At 36.7% G+C, this 25378-nt stretch overlaps 1 protein-coding gene across 2 annotated transcripts in view; it reads left to right on the top strand.

Moving 5' to 3' along the window:
• Positions 1 to 25378, top strand: part of ahr2 (aryl hydrocarbon receptor 2) — a 118605-nt gene that overhangs the window by 42643 nt on the left and 50584 nt on the right. The window contains exons 1-5 of one of the 2 annotated variants that reach the window (XM_073936280.1): positions 9962 to 9995; positions 10702 to 10843; positions 13883 to 13949; positions 14808 to 14958; positions 20320 to 20432. The gene's annotated coding sequence lies outside the window, so the exon portion shown is untranslated. 2 annotated transcript variants of the gene reach the window in all.

The following is a 25378-nucleotide window of genomic DNA, read 5'->3' as shown; positions in this document are numbered from 1 at the left end:
TAAATACAGCATTTTCTGTTTTCTGATAAACCTAAAAATGACATTTTATTAATCCACTTGTTAAGTGTCACGTCACGCAAAGCGACTTCCGGGTCCAAGAGCTATATCAAACTGTATATGGAGTTTTAACAAATGGTAATTATAAACGTTTACAAAGCACTGTATTACTTTCGAAAGTCTCAATCGCAATCTCTATATAACCATGCCTAATATGGGATGGCCAGAAAGTGATAATTTTATTTTTTATAAATAATTAAAGTATTGTTGTTTGTGATTTTGCAAGTTCAGAAACTGTAGTGTATACCATCATTTCATATAAAATTGATATTCACATGACTAAAAAGTGGTCATAAATGAAAATTTTCTCAATCCAATCGAGTAGTGGCTTGGACCCGGAAACAGTATTTCATACTTCACGACTTGACAAGTGGATAGCAAGAAACTCACTCACTTTCCTTTGGCTTATTCCCTGCTTTATCAGGGGTCACCACAGTGGAATGAACCACCAATTACTCTGGCACCTGTTTCACACAGTGGATGCCATTCTTGTCACAACAGAATTGTCCCATCCCTTATGCCTCATTCACGCTACAAAGTTGCTGCTTGTTGATTTGGGTAGCGATCTGCTGCAAACGCAGGGGTATGTAGGTCTACAGTACGGAGGATACAACCAGCCTCTGAGCTGAGCGAGGATCAAGTGAATTTTGCTGGTGCTCCTATTGGCTGTAGCTCAAAATCGCTCATCATCCTACCTGGTCGCCAACTGTCGCTGTCACTCGCAAAGACAGAGGTCGCCGGATTTTCAGTGGCCAAAAATTCAGTGCATCTGTATTAATTGTACCCGATTTTGTGATAAACTGGTGCGTTTGTGATGCTTTGGTCCTGCTAGGAACACATTAGTACTCACATAGTACGTTAATGCTCTCTAGTGCAGACATATTACCATGCATCCCAAGACCAGTTATTCACTTAGGGCATACTCGCACTATGTACAGTTGCTTTGAACCAGGCCGTAGCACAATTGAGCTTGAGCAAGCTTGCGTCATCGATGATGCGCTGTTCAGTTTAAGAAGCGCTCTTGCTTACATCGTAAGTCGTTTTAGTCACTTGAGATGCAGTGACACGCAGTCAAATATTTTGCCGAACAGATTAGTCACTTTTGACGCTCATCAACTATCATAAAGTACCCGTGCTGCAGGAATTAGGAGATTTGCTAAAGTTGCAGCTGTCGTGCAGTGAGGGGTTTGTGTCTTTAATAATCTACGACAGTTTGCGTTCATTAAACAGTAAGAATGATTAATAAATCCATATGAAACAGTCCCTTAAAAGTCACGTCTCGTCTTCGGGCTCAGGCGCACTTTGCACTCGCACTACAAGCGTACCGCATATTGAGCCCAAAGTGAACCGTGCCTGAGCCCCATTTAGAGCACTCACATTTCTTAAACAATCCGTGAAACAGGCCTGCACATAGTTCGGATAGCATAGTGTGAGTACCCCCTAAGCTAAGCAAGGCTGAGCCTGGTCAGTACCTGAATGGGAGACCACATGGGAAAACTAGGTTGCTTTCGGAAGTGGTGCTAGTGAGGCTAACCTGTGGTCCGTGTGAGTCCTAATGCCCCAGTATAGTGAAGGGGACACTTCACTGTCAGTTATCTTTCAGATGAGACTATCAAAGTGCTGACTCTCTGGTCACTAAAAACCCCATGGCACTTCTCGTAAAGATTAGTGGTATAACCCCGATGTCCTGGCCAAATTCTCTCTATTAGCTCTTACCGATCATGGCCTCCCAATCATCCCCATCCACCGAATTGGCCCTATCACTGTCTCTACACTCCAACATTAGTATGTATTGAGCGCACTGGTGCGGTTGTCTTATGGCTGACATCACATCATCCAAGTTTGTGCTACACACAGGTGGTGGTGTGAAGAGAACCCCCACCCCATGATTGTGAAGTGCTGTGGATGTATGGCCATACACAGTAAACGTGCTTTATAAATACACATTACATTACATATTAGAGTACTAGAAAAATGGCTTTTTGTGATGAACAGGTGCATTGTGGTAATTATCCTGGTTCTGACTCATTATCTTTCCCTTTGAAAGGACCCTTTTAAATATCCACCCAGTCACTTGTAATGAAGCACATCTGTGCATAAATGCAAGCATGGGGGATTTTTTTATACACTTTATGAAGGTTTATATATCTTTTTTTCCCCTAATTTTTTTTTCTCTCTCAGACACACATTTACATGTCCGTGCCTATTTAAAGCAGCTGGCATTTGAATGTCTGATCACCAGAGCGAAAAACGGCATGAAGCTTTACGACATCCCACAGACCGAGTCTTAAAGGGGCAGCGTCCCGTATCCACAATCCAATGATGTTGCAAAATGGCTTTGAAAAACAATCGCATACTTGACCGACGTGTATTTAGCCGCACGTTGTAAACTCAAGCCATTCACTTTCACTAGACCCGATTGTTCCTCCAGAGTCGACTCCTTTATGTAAACATTGTTCCACCCACCGCATGTGGTGTTTCATAATGATTTGTGAAAGTGCACACACCTTTTGCACAGGTCAGGAATGCGGAGAGTTGAGTCGAGGGAAGGATCAGCCTTGTTTTGACGACACGCCGTTCTGTAGTTTACAACGCTAGAATGTCATATAGCTGCATTTTACTTTCAGGCTGGAGTGTCTCTACCCTGTAATTTTAACGTAACTCATATATATATATGTGTGTGTGTGTGTGTGTGTGTGTGTGTGTGTGTGTGTGTGTGTGTGTGTGTGTGTGTACTTGCTTATGTCCAAAATGAGGACTTTCGCCAGAGTACACACCAGTAAAATGAGGACCACCTTGACAAATGAGGACTTTTTCTTGGTCCTCATTTGTCTGACCATATAGCAGTATTCAGCATGCTTCAAAATGGTGTCCTGGCTTAAAATCTCACTTGTCCTCAAAATGCACTTTTACATGATTTGTGTATCTAAGTGTGTATCCCCCCACCCCAAAAGTGTGTATAACACAGCGCCCTCTAGGAGAACTGCAATGACGCAATGATACACACTTTTGGGATCTGGCCAATCAGAAAGATACAAGGAGGATGTCACGCCCCCTATTGATCTGACGAATCAGAGGCGAAGTGCGTAAAAATAAAGATGGCGGCAGCAAGTTACTATGGTTACTTCACAGAATAAAAGAGACAGCATAAATAAAATTGCACTTTAATTAGTATTTAAATGAAAATGACCAAACTGCGTCAAGAAAGCCTTATATTTGGTGTCCTTAAGCACGGTACTTTATTCTAGGTTTGAATCGTACTGTTTCTGCGCAGATCGCGTTGTATCCCCGAGGGAATGGATAACACGGAAGTAAGTTACAGTATGTAACTTAGGCGGTACAGTAGCAGATCCGAGAAATACTGTGGCATAATAGCGCGAAACGGCCCGCGAGAGCGACACGCAACAGAATCAAACGTTTTCCTGGTTTGTGTGTTCTTTGAACTGTCTGTCTGTCCTACACTGTCAGCGACCGCACCGCGCACCTCCCCCGCCCGCAGCTACGCTCCCTCCGGCTACAAAGAGCTCAGCTGCCCGGGAACGAAAGGAGGAGAGGAGCTCCGAGTGCGACCGGGAGGAAATTAGGCGGAATATAATATATAATTTGATGTATATCCGTGTATAATAAATGGTATCATCACTTGGAAATTTTTTGTATACATGTTTAACTTTTTTTCCAGAGTTCTGTTTATCTAAATAACATGTTAATAAGTATTTGTTTAAGTTAAGAAAGCTAAAATGCCAGGTTTAAATCATTTTTCTAAAGAATGAAAAGTGTATTATTTATATTTTCTTTGCACTGAGATTTACATATATTATGAGTGAATACATTTCTTATTGAGTAATTTAATTACATTTTAGATAAAGATAAATATAATCAGTGATGGGAGTATAGTCCAAAATGATCAGTTAACTTACTGTAACGAAATCACAAAGTGAATATATATTTTTTCTAAAACTTAAAAAATGTAAAAAATAAAATAAAATAAGAAATACTTCAAGCCTGTTTATTTCATTCAAATGTAAACAATGAATTAAGACATTTGCCAGTTCTGTGTATAATATATAGTTAAATCACTTGGAAACTTTTTATATGTTTAACTTTTTCCAGAGTTCTGTTTGTTATCTAAATAACATGTTGATAATAAAGTATTTGTTTAAGTTAGGAAAGCTAAAAGGCCAGGTTTAAATTATATTTAAAGAATAAAAAGTGTTTGATTTATATTTCCTATGCACTGAGATTTTTAGAGATTCTGATAGTATTGAGTGAAGTGATTACATTTCTTCTTGAGTAATTTAATTACATTTTAGATATGGTAGAAAAGCAATTTACAGCCTTTTTTAAATGCTCAGACACTAAACGTGAAAACTGACACAGACTCACTGAAACTCTTCACTCTTACCTTATTAACACCAATTCTACAAAACTACAAGTCCATTGCTGTAGTGTATTTGTGGATATTTGTTTGTGTGTTCAGTTACTAGTTTCAAGAAATATTGATAAGTATTCTCGAAGAGCTGTAAATACAACTTTAATGTTGTAGTAATTCATTAATTTTTTTAAATCGTTTACCCAACACTGATAATAATAATGTATTAATACTACATGCATTTGTTATTTTTCAGCCAAATTCTTAATGGAATAAAGCCATGGTCTTTCTGTAATAACTTAAGTTCAGGCAGTTTTAGACACTCTTTACACAAAAGTCTAAACAGATGTGTGCCCACTATAACAGATTTGCACTGTGATGCTCTTGTTACAAAACACCAAACAAAAAGAGTGACAGTTAAAAACAAATAAAACACTTGGAATGATACGATAGCTGTATGAATGTGTGCCAGTTCTGTATTATTTTTTTCACAGCTGCATGTGCAAAATATGAGCCAGAATAGACACAGGTGTTACAAATTTAGATATGAACAATGGCGACAACCTGAAAAGAGGGAAGGAGGAGAAGGAGGATGAGGAGGATGAAAGAGCCTGATCAGCCTGGTCAGAGGGTAGGCCTCAGACTGAGCTCTGTATGAACACAGTCAGTCTCTCATTGACAGAAGTTTTAGTTGCCTTGCTTTGCATTCACTGTTTCTATTAAACTTGTGCTTTTTGCATAATGAGAGTGCTGAATACACAGATATTGTGATTTCACCTAGTGGAACATGTTCTTGGATCAACATCTCACATGTGTGAAACTCTTCCTGGAAGGCTACAGGTCACAGTTCAGCTTTACTACAATGAAACACCCCTGATCAAACTAATTGAGTCCTCCAGGCTTGTTTGAAACAGACATTATAATAGAGAGCTAGATGCCCCATTAACAAGCCTTGATATCACTTTTATGAACTTGAAAAGTAGAACTTTATTATAACTAATTCATTGTTTGGTACAACAACTATACCGTTTTACCATGAAGAGTTTTTACTGTGGGACAGCTATTTAGAGCCGTTTATACACTATATGCATTACAAAAAACTAAACTCATAACAAAATTAATTATGGGATGTTGATCTCTGCTCTGTCCACTTTTTTGATGTTGAAAATTCAACTCTACAGTTTAACAAAGTGACTTTTATTGACATTTCAGTATTTGAATGATAAAGTGTATAAGAAATAATATCTAGAGAAATACGTCTGTAAAATAACAGGAAATGTACTGGCAGCTTATTACAAGCTAGTTTAAATTGGATATACAACACCAACCCAGACAATAGATCACTTTAAACCAGGGGTGTCCAGACTTGGTTATGGAGGGCCATAATCCTGCTGAATTTAGCTCCAACAGACCTGCCAGGAAGTTGTTTTTTTTTTGACACCATAAAATTATAATCAGTTAAGAAAATATACTGTTCTTATATTTTATATCAGGCAAAACAGCAGCTCCTCTGTTCAGTTGCCTCTGTTTATAGAGCAGTCATAACCGGATTAACCTCGTTGACTTATCGGAACAACGGACTGAAGCGGACCATGAGGCGTTTAGCTTTCTATTATAATGTCTATGGTTTGAAACCTAAAGGTTTGTTGAAGCAGGCTGGGAACTAAACTGTGCAGGGCTGTGGCCCTCCAGGAACTGAGTTTGACACCCTTGACCTGTTGAACCTGGAACAACATTTCTATTAGTCAATCAGATTGATGAATAAGTTCACATTTTATGTTAAGGTTGATTTACATTGAGGGTTACATGCTTCTACATCATTGTTGTACGACTAATCATGCTCTCTGATATTGAGAATAATTTACAGTTATGGCTAGGTTTATGCCGACAAGAAATTGTCTAACAGCAAGAAGGTCGCTGGTTCGAGTGTCATCTGGGCCAGTTGGCAATTCTGTGTGGAGTTTGCATGTTCTCCCCGTGTCGGCGTAGGTTTCCTCCACAGTCCAAACCCATGCGCTATAGTGGTACTGATCAACTACATTAGCAGTAGTGTATTAGTGTGAGTGAAAATAATGGGCCCACTGTATGAAACATATGCCAGAGTAGTTACAGGTTCATTCTGCTGTGGCGACCCCTGATAAATCAGTAACTATGCTGAAGGATAGTGAGTGAGTGAATGAGTGAGTGAGTGAGGTTTAGGGGTAGGGATTAGGCAGTGGTGTAGCGGATGGGCCCGCTGTATAAAACATGCCAGAGTAGTTAGAGGTTCATTCTGCTGTGGCGACCCCTGATAAATCAGTAACTATGCTGAAGGACAGTGAGTGAGTGAGTGAGTGAGTGAGTGAGGTTTAGGGGTAGGGATTAAGCAGTGGCGTAGCGGATGGGCCCGCTGTATGAAACAAGCCAGAGTAGTTAGCGGTTCATTCCGCTGTGGCGACCCCTGATAAATCAGTAACTATGCTGAAGGACAGTGAGTGAGTGAGTGAGTCAGTGAGAGAGTGAGGTTTAGGGGTAGGGATTATGCAGTGGCGTAGCGGATGGGCCTGCTGTAGGAAACATATGTCAGAGTAGTTAGCAGTTCATTCCACTGTGGCGACCCCTGATAAATCAGTAACTATGCTGAAGGATAGTGAGTGAGTGAGTGAGTGAGTGAGTGAGTGAGTGAGTGAGTGAGTGAGTGAGTGAGTGAGGTTTAGGGGTAGGGATTATGCAGTGGCGTAGCAAATGGGCCCGCTGTATGAAACATGCCAGAGTAGTTAGCGGTTCATTCCGCCGTGGTGACCCCTGATGAATAAGTAACTATGCTGAAGGATAGTGAGTGAGTGTGTGAGTTAGGTTTAGGGGTAGGGATTAGGCAGTGGCGTAGCGGATGGGCCCGCTGTGTGAAACATATGCCAGAGTAGTTAGAGGTTCATTCTGCTGTGGCGACCCCTGATAAATCAGTAACTATGCTGAAGGACAGTGAGTGAGTGAGTGAGTGAGTGAGTGAGTGAGGTTTAGGGGTAGGGATTAAGCAGTGGCGTAGCAAATGGGCCCGCTGTATAAAACATGTCAGAGTAGTTAGTGGTTCATTCCGCTGTGGCGACCCCTGATAAATCAGTAACTATGCTGAAGTGAGTGAGTGAGGTTTAGGGGTAGGGATTAGGCAGTGACGTAGCGGATGGGCCCGCTGTGTGAAACATATGCCAGAGTAGTTAGCGGTTCATTCTGCTGTGGTGACCCCTGATAAATCAGTAACTTATCTGAAGGATAGTGAGTGAGTGAGTGAGTGAGTGAGGTTTAGGGGTAGAGATTAGGCAGTGGCGTAGCAAATGGGCCCGCTGTATAAAACATGTCAGAGTAGTTAGTGGTTTATTCCGCTGTGGCGACCCCTGATAAATCAGTAGCTATGCTGAAGGACAGTGAGTGAGTGAGGTTTAGGGGTAGGGATTAGGCAGTGGTGTAGCGGAAGGGCCAACTGTATGAAACATGTGCCAGAATAGTTAGCGGTTCATTTCGCTGTGGCGACCCCTGATAAATTAGTAACTATGCTGAAGGATAGTGAGTGAGTGAATGAGTGAGGTTTAGGGGTAGGGATTAGGCAGTGGCGTAGCGGATGGGCCCGCTGTAGGAAAAATATGTCATAGTAGTTAGCGGTTCATTCTGCTGTGGCGACCCCTGATAAATTAGTAACTATGCTGAAGGACAGTGAGTGAGTGAGTCAGTGAGTGAGGTTTAGGGGTAGGGATTAGGCAGTGGTGTAGCAGATGGGCCTGCTGTAGGAAACATGCCAGAGTAGTTAGTGGTTCATTCCGCTGTGGCGACCCCTGATAAATCAGTAACTATGCTGAAGGATACTGAGTGAGTGAGTGAGTGAGTGAATGAGTGAGTGAGTGAGTGAGTGAGTTACTAGAGATTGATTTTATCACTGGTGATACTGTGTCAAACCAGTTCTGGAAGCTCAAATTAGTACGATCAGATGTGTTTAGAGGTTAAATTGAGGGTCTGCTGTCCCCTCACTTTTATTTACTTAAAAAACCTATAATAAAAATGTGTATGTGATCTATCAAGCATGTAGTTTGTATTTCATTTTTTTACTATATAAGTTGACAGTTCATTCCGCTGTGGCGACCCCATGAATGAATGAATGAATGAATATATATAGTAAAAAAAAAGAAATACAAACTACATGCTTGATAGATCAGGAATCCCTGTTTTTATATCAGTTGTTTATTATTAATAAATAAATAGATAATAAATAAAGAAATGTATTAATTTGTTTGGAGATTTAAGTGCACCATCAAAGAAATCGGGTTTTCTAAAAAAAAAGTCAAATGAAAAGAGCATGTTTAATGTGAAACAAATATGTGAAAACTTCAACACGTGGATGCATACATTTAGCAAACTCCAAGTTGAAGTGTGTTACCTGCTGCAGCTCCCCTCCCCCACCCCTCTGTTCGTGTGTATGTGTGTGTGTGTGTTTGTGTTTTAAGCACCCATCCCCCACTGTCAACTCACAGAAGCCTCAAGAGAGCTGCCCTGGGGTAGACTACGACTATAACAATAATATTAAATTAGTTTGTAAATGTAATTCAAGTTTACAACACCTATCAGGTTTCCCCTCACTTTTATTTTACTTAAAAAAAAAAAAAATATATATATATATAGTAATAAAAACATGTTTGATGGATCAGGAAGCATGTTGAAAACATGCCTTAAGATTGTGTTAAAACGCTAAGAATCTCTGTTTTTATATCAATTGTTTTTATTAATTAATAAATTATATATATATATATATATATATATAATTTATTTATTTGTTTGGAGATTAAAGTGCACCATCAAAGAAATCGGATTTTCTAAAAAAAAAAGTCAAATGAAAAGAGCATGTTTAATGTGAAACAAATATGTGAAAACTTCAACACGTGGATGCATACATTTAGCAAACTCCAAGTTGAAGTGTGTTACCTGCTGCAGCTTCCCTCCCCCACCCCTCTGTTCGCGTGTATGTGTGTGTGTGTGTCTTGAGCACCCATCCCCCACTGTCAACTCACAGACGCCTCGTGAGAGCTGCCCTGGGGTAGAGACTATGACTATGATGACGACGACAATATAAAATTAGTTTGTTAACGTAATTCTAGTCTACAACACCTATCAGGTTTCCCCTCACTTTTTTTTACTTTAAAAATATATATATATTTTTATTTTATAATTATTTTTTATTATATATATATTTATTTATTTACTTATTTGGAGATTAAATTAAAGTGCACCATAATCAAAGAAAATCAGGTTTTCTAAAAAAAAAAAAAAGTCAAATGAAAAGAGCATGTTCAATATAAAACAAATATGTGAACACTTCAACACGTGGATGCATACATTTTGCAAACTCCAAGTTGAACCTGCTGCAGTTTCCCTCCTTCACCCCTCCCCCACCCCTCTGTTCGTGTGTATGTGTGTGTGTGTTAAGCACACATCCCTCACAGCGCCTCATTCAACTCATGAACGCGCGGCATTTGCAAACACGTGCTAATGACGCAATCAATTGAAGACGCCTTTTCCCGCGAACTCATCTCTCCAGGGAGAGCAGGTAAATCAATTTATGTATTTAAATGCATAATTACTGCTTACACGACAAAACATTGCCTTTGTAAGATGTATGTTTAGTGCTTATATTCCTTTGTCGATTATATTTGTTGAAATGTATTTAATAGCAATGTTAGCTGTATACTGTTTAACACACTACATTTCTGTTGATCAAAATAGTGTTTGCGTGTGCTTGTGTGGTTGCCCCAAAAATAAAATCTTTATTTTTTGTTTAATATGGTGATTATTTTAAATTACTTTAAGTAAATAAGCCTTTTAATGATGTTAATTAGCTTTCCCAAACGCACAGAACATTATATATATATATATATATATATATATATATATATATATAACGTCTTTATTATATCAAAGTATATATAATTTTGAGGTGTGTAAAGTTACAAAAACATGAAAATGGTTCATGTGGGTCTAGCCCTGTTTTCAGTCTAAATAACAATGTATTTATAGCTTTGTTTAACGAATATAGGAAAATTAATCTTGGATGTGATTTACATCCTACCTATTCTGTTTTTAATTACATTATGATTTAATTTCTGATTTAAATTTTTAGATAGAAGTACATTACTAGATCTATGTGAAATCATTTGGGTTCAGCAGAACAATAGACAATATATAAAATGTATTATGCTATTATTATTGTTATTTATTAGCATAATATAATTTATTATATTTATTTTTTCGTAAAGTCTTTATAGGAAACATGCCCTTTGTCTTCATGCTGGGAGTAAGAAAAAACAGAAAGCGTAAAATACCTCAAGAGGATGCAGAACATTACATTTGTTGTAAAAGTGACAAACCTGCAAGTGCAATTCATCAACAATTACAAAGGTAAGTTATACTCACAAACACTCTATCTCTCTGTCTATATCTCTCTATGCAGTGGTTCAATATAGAATGATAATGAACATGTACAATATTGACATCATGGGAACTCAAAATACATTGAATAATTATTTATTATGTAAACTTTTACAGTTCTTTTTAGTAAAATCCATGTTGTGTTGCAGTGGTATTGTTAACAGTGCAACATTCTAAGAGACTTAATTGTTTTTCAATAATATTTACAAGTTCATCTGGCCTACTACAGATTGAAATATTAACTGAAACTGTTACTAAAATTTAAAATATTTATAGGTCAGTTGTACTGTACATTAACTCTGTGCAAGAAGGCTTTAATAGTAAACATTAGTTAATTAAAAGTATTGTTAAAGTTTAATGTTAATCTTAGGTGATGATCATTTCTTAATGCTGATGTATGTGTTAAAATTATAGTAATCTGATTACAATCGTTTTACTAAAGTTAGTCGTTTTACTAAATGGGGATAATAACTAATAATATTCAGTTGTATTATTTTATCCTATATTAGCACAGTAACTGTAATGAATCTGGCTTTTTTTCTCACCGTTGACTTTAATCCATTAATTTTATTTTAAAGTGTTACCTGTTGTACTTTATCATACTTTTGCAATTAAATTGGGTTGAAACATTTATTAACTCTGAACATGTGTATATACAACAAAGCACTACATTAATTATTTTTGCTATTATAATTGTTAAAGTAACCAATGCAAACCATACACACACTTAAATTAGTTTTTAATGTATCTGTAATGTTGTAAAATATTTTACAGATCACCAGACTTTTAATTTTCAGCCAGGCACTCCAATGGCTTCCAATGACATCTTTCCATTTCAAAATTGTCACGTTTAAGATCTGATTTCTTTAAAAATCAGTAATCTTCACTACCTGTTATATTTATGATATGAAGTGGGTTTCAGATCGGACAAGAAGCACTGCATTAAAGTCCATTTCCCCCCGCCATGTCTTTAAAATATGAGTTTTTTACCCTGTATTTTGGTTGTTGCTAGATCAGATATGGTTGCAGCCGAAAGTTAACGAAAACTATTTATATTATTTCTTAAATTTCACATTTGTTGTATTTTATTAACGTCTATCCCCACCCCAACCCTAAATCCAACTGTTACAGTAACGTAAAAACAGTAGTTGTATTGAGTATTATTTATGCTGCTATTTATTAAAATACCCAATACATTTTATTTTTTAAAGCCTACCTTCACCCCAACCTTAAACCCAACCGTCACAGTACTGTAAAAATATTCATTATTGTTATACATTCATTCATTCATTTTCTTTTCAGCTTAGTCCTTTTATTAATCTGGGGTCGCCACAGCAGAATGAACCGCCAACTATTCCAGCATATGTTTTACACGGCGGATGCCCTTCCAGCTGCAACCCATCACTAAGAAACCCACACACATTCATTCACACTCATACACTTCAGACAATTTTTTATCTTACCCAGTTCACCTGTACCACATGTCTTTGGACTGTGGGGGAAACCGGAGCACCCCGAGGAAACCCACGCGAATACAGGGAGAACATGCAAACTCCACACAGAAACACCAACTGACCCAGGCTTGAACTAGCGACCTTCTTGTTGTGAGGCGACAGCACTACCTACTGTGCCACTGCGTCGCCTATTATACAGTGTCATAAAAATGCTGCTATATGGATGTGCATAGCACATACCAGCCGGCCACGTATTCGATTTAGACTTTACCCAGTATTTTCAATGGAATTTCTGCGCTAGCCTTTTGCTATACTGACGGCGCTAGTGGTTATACCATCGTTCATCTAATTTTACGCTTGAATAACTAAATGAATGCTTTAGTCTGTTTAACTGAATGTATTGTAATTACATTACAACATTGATGATGTACAAACAACTTTGTGAAATTGAAAATATCCACATTAAGCTATCACCGGAAGTTTATCGTTGGCTTTAAAACGCTAGCTGTGCAGAGAGCCCATTGTGCATAAACAATTTTGTTCCAAATCCCCGTTAATATCTAATCTTTGTGCTAACAAACAATAGCGAACACAGTTGGGCAAGTTACTTCCAAAATGAAATGCATTACAGTATATATATATATATATATATATATATATATATATATATATATATATATATATATATATATATATATATATATATATATATTAAAAGTTACTGCCATTTCTTTTTTTGTAATTGGTTACATGACAATATTAATATCTCAGAAATGCATTACACTACTTTTGTATTACTTTTAGGTTACTTTAACCAAAATACCCACAGAAGTACGACTCTAATGAATTAAAGTATTAATTTTCAATAGTATGTCTATGTTTTCAAATACATTTAGCTATATATTGTAATTATTCAGAGAATTTTTTGTTTGCACAAGGAGTCTGACAACAGCCAGTGCTCCACACAGAGATCTGGTCATTTATTTGACATATTTTCTTTTAAATATATATTCATAGTGCTTCATCTTTTACACATTTATATATATGACTGTGTAACCTTAATCACTTCTGGGGATGGGGACTTTTTACAGTAAAAGGTAGCAATTTTATTTTATCCAATAAATGCATTGATAATATCCACAGATTTTTAAATAGTCAATCAAATGAACTTAAACTATTAAAATTGCAACAAACATTTGTTTTGGCCCAAACTACAAAAACAAACAAATTTAAAACTAGTTTAAACACACTGGTTTAATCATCTATACATGTCATTATAACTATATTGTATAAATATTATTTCAAAGACCTACATCATGCTAACAATTAAAAGCTGAATGACATGACATAACAGGCGATTGCCCTCTGAGTGCACCTGAAAAGACATGAATGACACTTCTCATAAAGCTTGAGAAGCATACAGGACAAGTAGAACAATTAGTTCAAATAAAAACACAAAAGTCTGTAGAATTTAATGCAAACTCAAAAAATGCAATTATGAACCAATGATAATTAATTTTCAACAAACTGCAGCTAATGAACGTCTTTTGTTTAGGAGGATGAGTTTTCACCACTGAAGCTTTATTCAGAGGGGATTTTGTTCTTGAGTACAAGTTTGGGTGGTGAGTATGATTAGCCGAAAGGTTATTAAATATGTTTAGATGTGGTTAAATAAATGAGCAAATAAGCAAACATAACACTGCCGTGCCCCTATGCCAGGGATCACCAAACTTGTTCTTGGAGGGCCGGTGTTCTGCTGGTTTTAGCTCTAACCCAAATCAAACACACCTGAACAAGCTAAACAAGGTCTTACTAGGTATACTTGAAACACCCAGGCAGGTGTGTTAAGGCAAGTTGGAGCTAAACCCTGCAGGGCACTGGACCTCTAGAAATAAGATTGGTGACCCCTGGCCTATGCTATAGTATCATGATCGGTGATCTCAAAGGTGGATGATATGAAAATTGTGTATCACCCAACAATAATGTCCAAGCACTGCACAACTCTGAACAAGTTCGACCCACGCATGTGCAAGGCAGGCAATTCTGTAATCTATCAGCTTAAATATATCGGCCATATTTTGATATCAGACTGATGACCATAACATAAAAAAAAAGCATTTATCGGCTGATATTGATATGGCCGATAATATATTATGCGTCTCAAAATTTAAGTATTTCTGATTCTGATCATTCTGATTACAATCAGTTCCCATATTTGATTGCAATTTCATAAAAAATGTTCCTCACAGACATAAAAAATATTTTACAGGAATTGAGAAGTGAAATGTAAATTAACACTTATAATCAAATCTGTAGTTTTTAGAGAAATAATTAGCAAGTTTTAAAATAGAATGAATTCTCGATACTATTGTTAACACCTCTTTGAAGATGGTCACAGAAAAAAAAATAGTACATCTTAAATGTATAAACTTTAAAAATTGTTTGTATTTTATGCTTAGTGATTGTTTTATGTTTTACAGCATGGATGCATCGAAAGAAGATGGGTCTTTAGGGAGACTTGTAAATGATGACCACAAAGCTCCTAACTGCAAAATGAAAATCATATCTTTGCTGTGTGCAACATACTTCCAGGAGAAGATATAACCTACAATTATGGAGATTCTGGTTATGGTGAGTAGGGGTCAGTAGTATGAGTCTACAGAAATCAGTAGGTTCACTTACCAATTGTCTATATTATGAAACATAAAATTCAACCATAATTATGTAATATTGACAGTCAAAATAGCAATACTGACTGACATGTATAAGTAGAAAGTCTGGTCAGAAGGAATATACAGGGTTTCCGCGGGGTCTTAAAAATTCTAAAATTAAAAAATCGAAATTTAAGGCCTTCAAAAGTCCTAAATTCACTGTTCTAAGTCTAAAATATTTTTGCACAGGTCTTATTTTTGCGATGTCCATGTAACGCTACATCTAAAACTCATTTAAATTATTTTTTTGTTGTTGTTGCTAGGTTTTCAGGGTGTTGTAGTTCTTTATTTCACTAGTCCAATTGTAATTTGCGTTATTACAACTACAAATAAGACCGACATGCCCTATACCGACAATTGCTAATCAGCTTTCTGTTACTGAACTCAGTGCGTGCGGTAAATGTGATGTCATCACTGTGTTTATGGAGGTCTGCCAGCCGCGACATGATTTTGGCTGGCAGAGCTCACAAAATGTTTTTTCAGTTCGTGCGGTTCAAATTTGATTTGAATTGAATATGAAACACTTTGAAGAGATTTTGTCTGAAACAGGTATGACTGTACACACATAGGGCTGGACAATAATTCGATATCAATATATATCGCGATAGATTTTTTTCAATAACAGTGATGATTTTTAAACCCATTTCCGGTATTTCGATATACATTTGCATACGTCTGTTTTATTATAGATAAGATCTTATACCTTGTATCATTTGTCACTGAATGACTTTTTCGTGCTCAGAATGAGCGTGATGTCACTTGCGTGATGACGTACATCAAAGACACGCTGCCACTGCCAGCGCTCAGAAGTTAGTTAAGCTGCTCCGTCGCAGAATGCTACAAAATGCTACAAAATGTGTGCCCTGAATACTGATGTGAATGAACAAGCTTCCACAACTAAGAATGCAGACAAATTAGTTGATGAGAGAGGAAAGACGAATGCAGTGGTGTGGAAGTGATTCAGCTTTTTAAGTTTCGATAAACGTTTAGTTTCGGTGCTCTGCAAAATGTGCGGTAGAGTGGTGCCGAGTCTGCCGACTAACAGCGGAAACACATCAAATCTGTTCCACCCGATAGAACATACTGAGAGTCAGAAGCAATGACAGAAGATGAGGCATCATTTAAGTTTAAGTCAACCTGTCGCCTCACCATCCACCTTCCCGACACAGATGGCTATGAGGCACCGTGTAGGATCTAAATAAAACTTTGCTTATCAACACGAGCATATAAATTACTCGCATATAAACCTATACTATGTTCAAAACATGTATGAAACTTGCGCATATATAAACTTGATGCATGCCCATTGATACACCCATTGATACACCCATTAGGGCTGGACAATGATTCGATATCAATATATATCGCTATAGAATTGTTTTCAGTAACGTGATATGAGTTTTAAACTCATTTCCGGTATTTCGATATAAATTTGCATATATATATATATATATATATATATATATATATATATATAATAATTATATTTTTAAGATCTTATAGATTGCATTAGGGATGTAACGGTATCAGAATTTCACGGTACGGTAATACCTCGGTATGAATGTCACAGTACGGTATTTATTTAATCATTTACAGGAAAAACAAAACTTATGAAAATACTCCAAAAAAGTGCCAAAAGTGTCAATGACATACAAATTAGCCATCTATCTGTAACATTTGAAACAGGAACTTCAATTTTAATAACAAAAAAATATTAAACCATGTAAAAAAATAAAGTTTCAATTTAGTATTGTTGAAAACTCATCACATTCAACATTTAATCACTCACTCACTTAGATAGAGATGGGTTTAAAGGAAAATTATCTTATAACTATAATCTGGTAAAAGCTGGTATCTCTGGGTATTTACAATGTCCCCTGCAACAGAAAAAAACCCCTCTCATTTAGGACTGAGGTTTCTGGGACAGAGATATGACTTGGCCCAGGTTGACAGCAGTGGGTAACATTGTGCATTGTCTTTCCCCCACTTGAGAGGACAAGCCATGAGTGAGATAGAGGTCTCTTTGCGGTACAAGTCAATGTCTGCATCAATCTGAACAGTGTGCTGTGTTTCTGCAGTCCCCATGCAGTCCCCATACTATTAGTCGTATTCCCCAACTTGCAGGCACGTGCACACATAGGGCTCAACCTGTGCAGTGCACATGCCCTTTTTAGTCTTGGATAGAAAGTGCCCTTCCAAAATGATCAAAAGTGCCCCCGCGACGCGACACACCCTCCGTGCCGCTCTTCAGTAGGCGCGCGACAACACCGCTCTTGAGTATGCGCGCTCAACCCCCCCTCCCCGCTTTACAGTACGCGCGCGACAACACAGCTGATCAGAACACGCGCGACAACACCGCTATTCAGTACGCGCGCGACAACACCGCTATTCAGTACGCGCGCGGCGACAACACCCGCTTTATGTTCGATCATTTCCAGGTCTTTTTCATCCTCGCTTCTAGCAGCACACTTCATTTCCGCATTACTGGATCTGTAGCGACAACAGACCGCAAAGAATGATGGCAACCCCAGGGCTGATGGGAATTGTAGTTTCCACTACCTCCCGTTCGCTTCATTCGCCTGAGCAAATTTTCTCAGAAGACCTATAGTTTTATCGAGTCATGCGACTACGCTAATATCGGAAAAAATTTATATTGCGGTATGACGGTATTTACAATACCGTTACATCCCTAGATTGCATCATTTGTCACTGAGTGACGGTCAGTGCTCAGCCATCAGAAAGAGCATGATGTACGTCATCACGCATGTGACATCACAGACACGCTGCCAGCGCTTAGCACAGCAGTTGGTTAGCTACGTCGCAGAAAGTTTGCCCTGAAGTGTGCCCTGAATACAGATGTGAATGAACAAACTATATATATATATATATATATATATATATATATATATATATATATATATATATATATATATATTTGCACAGGGCTTGACATTAACTTTTTTGATCACCAGCCACTGTGGCTAGTAGATTTCCAACTTCACTAGCCACTCTGCATTTTCACTATCCACAATTTTGTTGTTGGAAAAATATATTGTATATGCATAAGTTTGACGTTGACATGCTAAAATTACTTGATTTAAATTTTGTGTTATGTCCACGTGTTCTCAATCATTTCACTTTTTGTGTGTCGAGTATGAGGTTGCTCAATGAGCATGAGCAAAGGAGTCATGGTTTCATAGTGTTTGCACGACTAGCATGACTTTTTTTAGAGCTCAAAATTAACGGTTTACCAAATTTATCTCTATAACCATACAAAACAATAATTATTTCTTAGACACAAATGTTTAATGTGTCAAAACAAGCAAAATATAGCTGTATACTATACTTTTTATTTAATAAAACATTTCTTAAAAAAGAAAGAAAAGCAATTGACTTTTAAAAAAATAACTATTGTCATGTATCAAAAATATTTACAGTAATCTGTCGTGGCTAATGATCATCCTCTCATTTGGTATTCACTTGCTTTCTTCTGCTCACGTGATCACAATTATTTTACTTCTCGATTCTAAGATCACATTTGCACGCATATTGGGTCATCCTTATATTGTCGAACCCTGCTTTTAGGAAAACTACAAAATTGAAAAAAAATTATTTTCAACCAGGCAAAGTGGCTTGTGGGAGTGACTGTCTAACACGACAAAGCTGAAATCTACCTGAATTTGGCGTGTTGCCGGGTGTTAATGTAAAGCCCTGTGTGTGTGTGTGTGTGTGTGTATATATATATATATATTTGTCTGTTTGTAAAGGCTAAATACAAAAAAGAGAGTGAACATTTGAAAAAGTTAACAAGTAAAATTTTTTTAAACCTTTTAATTAAAAGAAAAGTTATAAGAGCCTGGAGGTAATATAGACTTTGCAAATTCAGTTTGCAGACATTTGTAGGTACAGACATCTATTGTGTGCGTTCTTGGCAGTTTTTTTATGTCTTTTTAATATTGTCCATATCGATATCGGAATTATATCATATCGACCGAAATTAAGAAGTATATTGTGATATTTGTCATATCATCCAGCCCTATACACACATCTTCTTTATGATCAGTCCATGCGTGATCATAGGGAGAAGTAGAACCAGATGACCAATACTTTTTGGCTAGAAATTGCAACAGCAGTGGGAAAGGACGACAGTTTTTGTAAAAGTTTGGAAAAACCTGAGGGATAAGTTTGTTTAAAAAAAGAGTCCATGCAAAAGTGTAGACCCAGTTGGTTTTAATATTACAGAATGTTTTTCCATCATGCATAGGTTTTACACTAATGTATAGACCTATATTACAATTTCGAATTTAAAACAATTTACAAGTTACAAACTAAAATTAAGTAACAAAATTTTGCCTAATTACCCTAACCTGCCAAGTTCACCTAATTAACCTAATTAGGCTTTTAAATGTCACTTTAAGCTGTATAGAAGTGTCTTCAAAAATATCTAGTCAAATATTATTTACTGTCATCATGGCAAACAGAAAATAAATCTGTTATTAGAGATGAGTTATTAACACTATTATGTTTGAAATGTGTTGAAAAAAAAATCTGCTCTCCATTAAACGGGAATTGGGGAAAAATAAACAGGGGGGCTAATAATTCTGACTTCAACTGGAAAGGAATGTATGAATATATGTATCAGTTTACAGTATATTGATGCCCAATTTCTAGGCTTTATTGGTAATAACTAAACTAGCCAGAAAGTCATGTGTGAATTGTTGAGTGGGCAAAGTAAAAAATAAAAAACCTCAATATTTTTAGTGAGTGTACTTGTTTTCTGTTTTTATTTCTGCCTTAATAAAAAATATAATTGTAGAGCAACCCAAAATCTGTTGCCATTAATATTTAACTTTAATGGGTAGAACTGTCTGAGATATGAAGAAAAGCATGTGATGCATCATTTAGATAAAAAATGTATTTAAAAAATCTTGAATGGTTATAAAAATCTTTATAATTAATTATAAAATAATTAAAAACGATTATCCTGAATGATATTAATGATATGACCTAGTTCCAGAAGCTTTTTACTTCTCTGTTTATTTGTCAGATTTTACTGTCGGTTTCTTCTTCTTCTGATCTCTTTATGTGTATGCGTGTTTTTGATATTGCGATATAGGTCCTAAATTTAATACTTAATGGTCTTAAAAAGGTCTTAATAAGTCTTAAATTTGACATTATGATATCTGCAGAAACCCTGAATATAGAAAAAGAAGAATATACTTGTTCTGTCTTGACAAATATTTCTGATTTCGATATTCTCTGTTTTTTTTCTGACATCCAGTCCCATAATGTTCTGTCTCCTCACCTGCTTTGGACAACGTGAAGATGAGTGATCCTCACAAACAAACTGAGCCACAACAGTCAGACAAAGCAAGAAGATCAGGGAATAAGACGGTAACCCTTTCATTCAAGCACCAGGTAGCCTATCTAGTGATATTTGCTGCTAAGTGAACAGGGCAGAGTAACCAGAACAAGGTAAGACAGACCCTTTGGCAGGTTTATTTAAAATGTAATCTTGTTCTAACTATATAACATCATACAATTGTGTCTTAAAGCAATTTATTTAAAGATGAAAGGATAGCTCAATTATGTATTTTCACATGCCAGATATTCTGGAGTTAATTCATACAGTATGACCAATAGTATACATACAGATTTTACTATAAAAGATTGGTTAATTACTGGCAAGTGATAGTTGGACTGCATAGTTAATCGTAAAAAGATGGCGATCTCGGTTCGAACCCCTGAACGTCGATGCGTGAACGACATTTAAATGACCATATTGCAGTTTGGAGTTATGTTTACTACAAGATAGGGTTGTGCCGATTGACACTAGTGTTGTGTATCGATGATAGGGAGAGATATCACAGAGAGCTGAGGCCTGACTATTTTAAAGATGATGTTTGGTTCGTTTCACATTTATGTAGACCTATTACATGTGTTAAATTCATTTTTAAATAAAAGACTTATTATTAATATTATCTTGTTGTTGATGTTATTCTTATCAGAATTAATAATCAATTAACTGTAATTTGTCCAGCTTTAGCTGTGTCCGTCAGCATTGCCTAACCGAGACTTTCAGACTGCAGCAGCAATCATTTAAATTGAAAATTGCCTGCTCAAAGAAAAAAAATACAATGATTTCAAAATTGCAAGGCGAGTATTACCTATATTCACAATTTTTACCAAAATCAGCATGTCAAAAAGAATTTATTTCCCATTCTTTGCATATCAAGTTAATATGCAACTTCACTGTTACTTAAAAATAATAGGCTAAATAACAAAACAGGATTTAATTAACAAACAAGTTATAGGTGCAGTAGGTGATCTGCCAAAATACTAACCGGTTGGCATAATATCTTTGAAACACAGTCCCTCCCCTGCCATCCAAAGCCACGCCTCCTAAAACACGAATGCTCATCGTAAAGATGGAAGTGGACAACCCACTAGATCATGTCATTCACCATTTATAAATGTAGCTAGTGTTTGGCCGGTGGTGTGCAGGAATTACACTTATTACTAAACCATATTTGCATGCTATTTCACATGAATATTCAGAGTAGTGGTGAACAATATAAAGAGCGCATCACAGGCTGTCATTGTTCAGAAATGACCCAATATAAATACAAAAGCATCTTCAGCTCAGTAAAGTAGGCTAGGCCGAATAGCTCTATTTACTGATGTTTTGTTGTTAAACTAAATATAAATCTACTTTATCAGTGCTGTAAAAGGACCTTATGAAACTGAAAATAGTCGCATCAATCTTTCACGGGGAGATTTCAGTGGCTGAACAACACTTCTGTGCAAATAACCCATTTATAACAACACAATCTACATCAGCTCTGTGTGACTAAAAGAGTTTAACACAGAACATGACCTGCCTAACAGAAATACTTCAGTCATGGTATTATTCTTCTTCCAGCGTGCAAAACTCACTCCAATAACAGGTTTTTATTCAGCATTTGATTCGCAACTGTGACTGCTCGTCTGCACATAAACGCTCGGCGCACATGCACGCATCCACACGCAAATGGTGAATCTGCATGAAGAGATGCCCAGTGGTTCAAATCTACATTTGCTGACAGTTTGAACTACTTATAAGAATTATGAGAATTGTCAGCCCGACAATATTTAATTGGATGAACATGTTTTAGTTTTATGCCTTACCCAGAATATAAAAATACATATAAACACATTTAGATCATTTTCTTTAATCTTTACTTTTGGACTGTGAAGAGACTTTCGACCAGCACAACACATGATTCTGAAGATGATCACCTACTGCAGCTTTAAATAGACTTAAAAAAATAAAATAAAACCAAAAATGAAAACTTTAGAACTGAAAGTGGCTCAGATGTTCTGGAATAAATGGTGTTGCAGTAATGCACAATTGTTGGTCACCTGAGACTCCTTTTATAACAGCACTCTCACAAGATTATCTCTTGCTTTCACAAAAAGTTTTTTATCTTTTATTTATATTTGTTACTAATAGCCTATTTTAGTTTTGCCTACGGGTAAAGGAAGCCTATGGACTTTTTAAATTTGTTTTTAGTGCATATATTTACTGATTTGTCAAATACCCAGAATATACAGGGTGTCCGCAGGGGTTGTGAAAGGTAGTAAATGAAATTAGTCAAAATTAAGGGCATTAAAAAGTATTAAAAAGTAGTTAATGTCATCTGATGAGGTATTACATTTTCGAGCTCAAGATAAATTTTTAGATTTTTAGATACATTTTCAGTTTGTGTTGAGTGCAGGCCTTTATTCTAAAATTTGCTTGGATTTATTTAAATGTTGAGAGTAGGACCGGAGCGATATCGTGAGGTGGTATGGTAACTTGGCAACAAAGCCGCAACGTCAACACACCAGGGCTCAAAATTGTGACTATTCTGGTTGCATATGCGCCCAAAAATTAAGCTATGCAACCTCATAATATATTTGGGAGCATGTGTGCGACTGCATATAATGGTTGTAGTGCGACCTGCTTAGATTTTTTCTAAAGATGTGCTGAATCGCTTTTCCCGGCCATTAAAATGGTTCATATTAGCTGTCAATCACTTAAGGCTTTCCGCTGTCAGATGACAGGGAGCTTTTGTGACTGCAGGAATTGCAAACGCCTGAAGAATGAAAAGTACACAGGTTTGCAAATCCCACCTAAAGTTACAAATAATGGCACAGATGACCACTATCATGTGGTGAATGTTGATCCACCAACCGAGATCGAGTGTTTTCGGAGAAGGTGGCCGAATCTGGATGCGTTGCATTCACTGCGTGTTCAGCACAAATGTCCGCTAAATGTAAAATCTAATACTGTACACATCATCGCCAAAGAAGCAGGCCTTCTAAGTTTACACTGAAACTGCAGCTCATAACAAAGAACCGCATTGCGCTGTTGGTCATCGCGAGAATCCTGCTCTGCCTGCTCATTTATTGGGTCGGCTGACTCGCCTGCTTTATTCCACAAACACAGAAAAATGTAAATCAGCTCATAACTAGTGTGAGCATTTACAATGACACAAACCAAAATCAATACTTGCAAAGAGTGGCAGAAGTGAGACTTTTTTTTGAGATGTATATTCTTTTTCTATTTAATTACTGATGACTGTTTGCAGCTTTTAGCCTTGAATTGAATGATTTATTATAATCTTTTGTTTGTTTTGTAGTAGAAATATTATTCATTAAATTAACTCGCATATAAAAAAACATATTTTTGTTTGATGTAAACTATACATTTATTTTTCATGAAGTAACAGTAGGACTTTATATAGCAGATAACCCACATTCAAGGCAGCATGATAATCACAAATGTAATTCTTTGTTAGTATTATTGTCATCATTGATTCAGGACGATTGTCTAACCGTGCTGAGAACGGTGTGTAATTGTGCCGCACTGATCCAGGCTCAGTGGAGAAACAACCGTAACCGTACTGAACTGTTCTTAGAAGAGCGGCTATTGATATTAATGACATGCATAACATTGATTAAAAACTATAAACAAAGGCCCATTGTGACATCTAGATTAATCCCTCTGCTTTACTTAAATGTATATGTTAACTGCAATATGTTATTGCATTAAGAAAGATTTAATTTACGCCACTACAGTTGCAGCTCTAAGTCGTGCTGGTATTACATTTTTTTTGAAGGCATTAAAAAAGGTAGTAAAAGGTATTAAATTCAACTTAAGAAGTTCTGTATATACCCTGAAATAAATATGTTTGTTTTATTTGTGTTTAATTCGATGGAATGATAAACATGGACATGGGTGTTATTCAAAACATGACCTATTTATTTTTAAATATATTATATTTATATATTTAAAATGTTTTATTTAATTGTTTAAACCATATTACATAAATTTACAACTACTATTTTACCATTTGTTTTGGCTTTAGTTATTAAACAGATTATTAATAAATAATCAAAGAACATTTTACTGAGCTCAGTCAATAGTTTTGTCTGTAGGTCTAGTCAAAAGTCTAATACAATTAGAGCCATGGCTGCAACGAGTCGGCAACACTGTGTCTAAAATGAAACTCAGAAAACAATAAACAGAATTATTCCAAGCACAACATTGTGTTAGATTTTAGCAAATACAAATGTAACCTTGTTGATTATCACTTATGTGACTATGATCAGACCTGCCGCACTCAACTGAACAAAACATGGACAAATAAAACTCTATCACAGAGAAATAGTCATCCGCGGGGGTCCTTCTCTCATCTAAACAGGACATTAATGCATCTTTGTTTCTTATGTGTTTATCATTGTAGGTGTCCCCAAAGGTGTGTGTGTGTATCACCAGAGTCCTCAAAGTGTAGCTAAAGCAGTGTGTGTGTATCACCAGTGTCCCCAAAGGTGTGTGTGTATGTCACCAGTGTCCCCAAAGGTGTGTGTGTGTGTATCACCAGAGTCCTCAAAGTGTAGCTAAAGCAGTGTGTGTGTATCACCAGTGTCCCCAAAGGTGTGTGTGTGTATTACCCGAGTCCTCAAAGTGTAGCTAAAGCAGTGTGTGTGTATCACCAGTGTCCCCAAAGGTGTGTGTGTGTATTACCCGAGTCCTCAAAGTGTAGCTAAAGCAGTGTGTGTGTATCACCAGTGTCCCCAAAGGTGTGTGTGTGTGTATTACCCGAGTCCTCAAAGTGTAGCTAAAGCAGTGTGTGTGTATCACCAGTGTCCCCAAAGGTGTGTGTGTGTGTATCACCAGAGTCCTCAAAGTGTAGCTAAAGCAGTGTGTGTGTATCACCAAGGTCCCCAAATGTATGTGTGTATCACCAGAGTCCTCAAAGTGTAGCTAAAGCAGTGTGTGTATCACCAAGGTCCCCAAAGGTGTGTGTGTATCA

This window comes from Danio rerio, chromosome 22 (genome assembly GCF_049306965.1).
Source record: "Danio rerio strain Tuebingen ecotype United States chromosome 22, GRCz12tu, whole genome shotgun sequence".
Taxonomy (NCBI): Eukaryota; Metazoa; Chordata; class Actinopteri; order Cypriniformes; family Danionidae; genus Danio; species Danio rerio.
The sequence above is the reverse complement of the archived record's forward strand: the minus strand, read 5'-3'. Positions and strand labels throughout refer to the sequence as shown.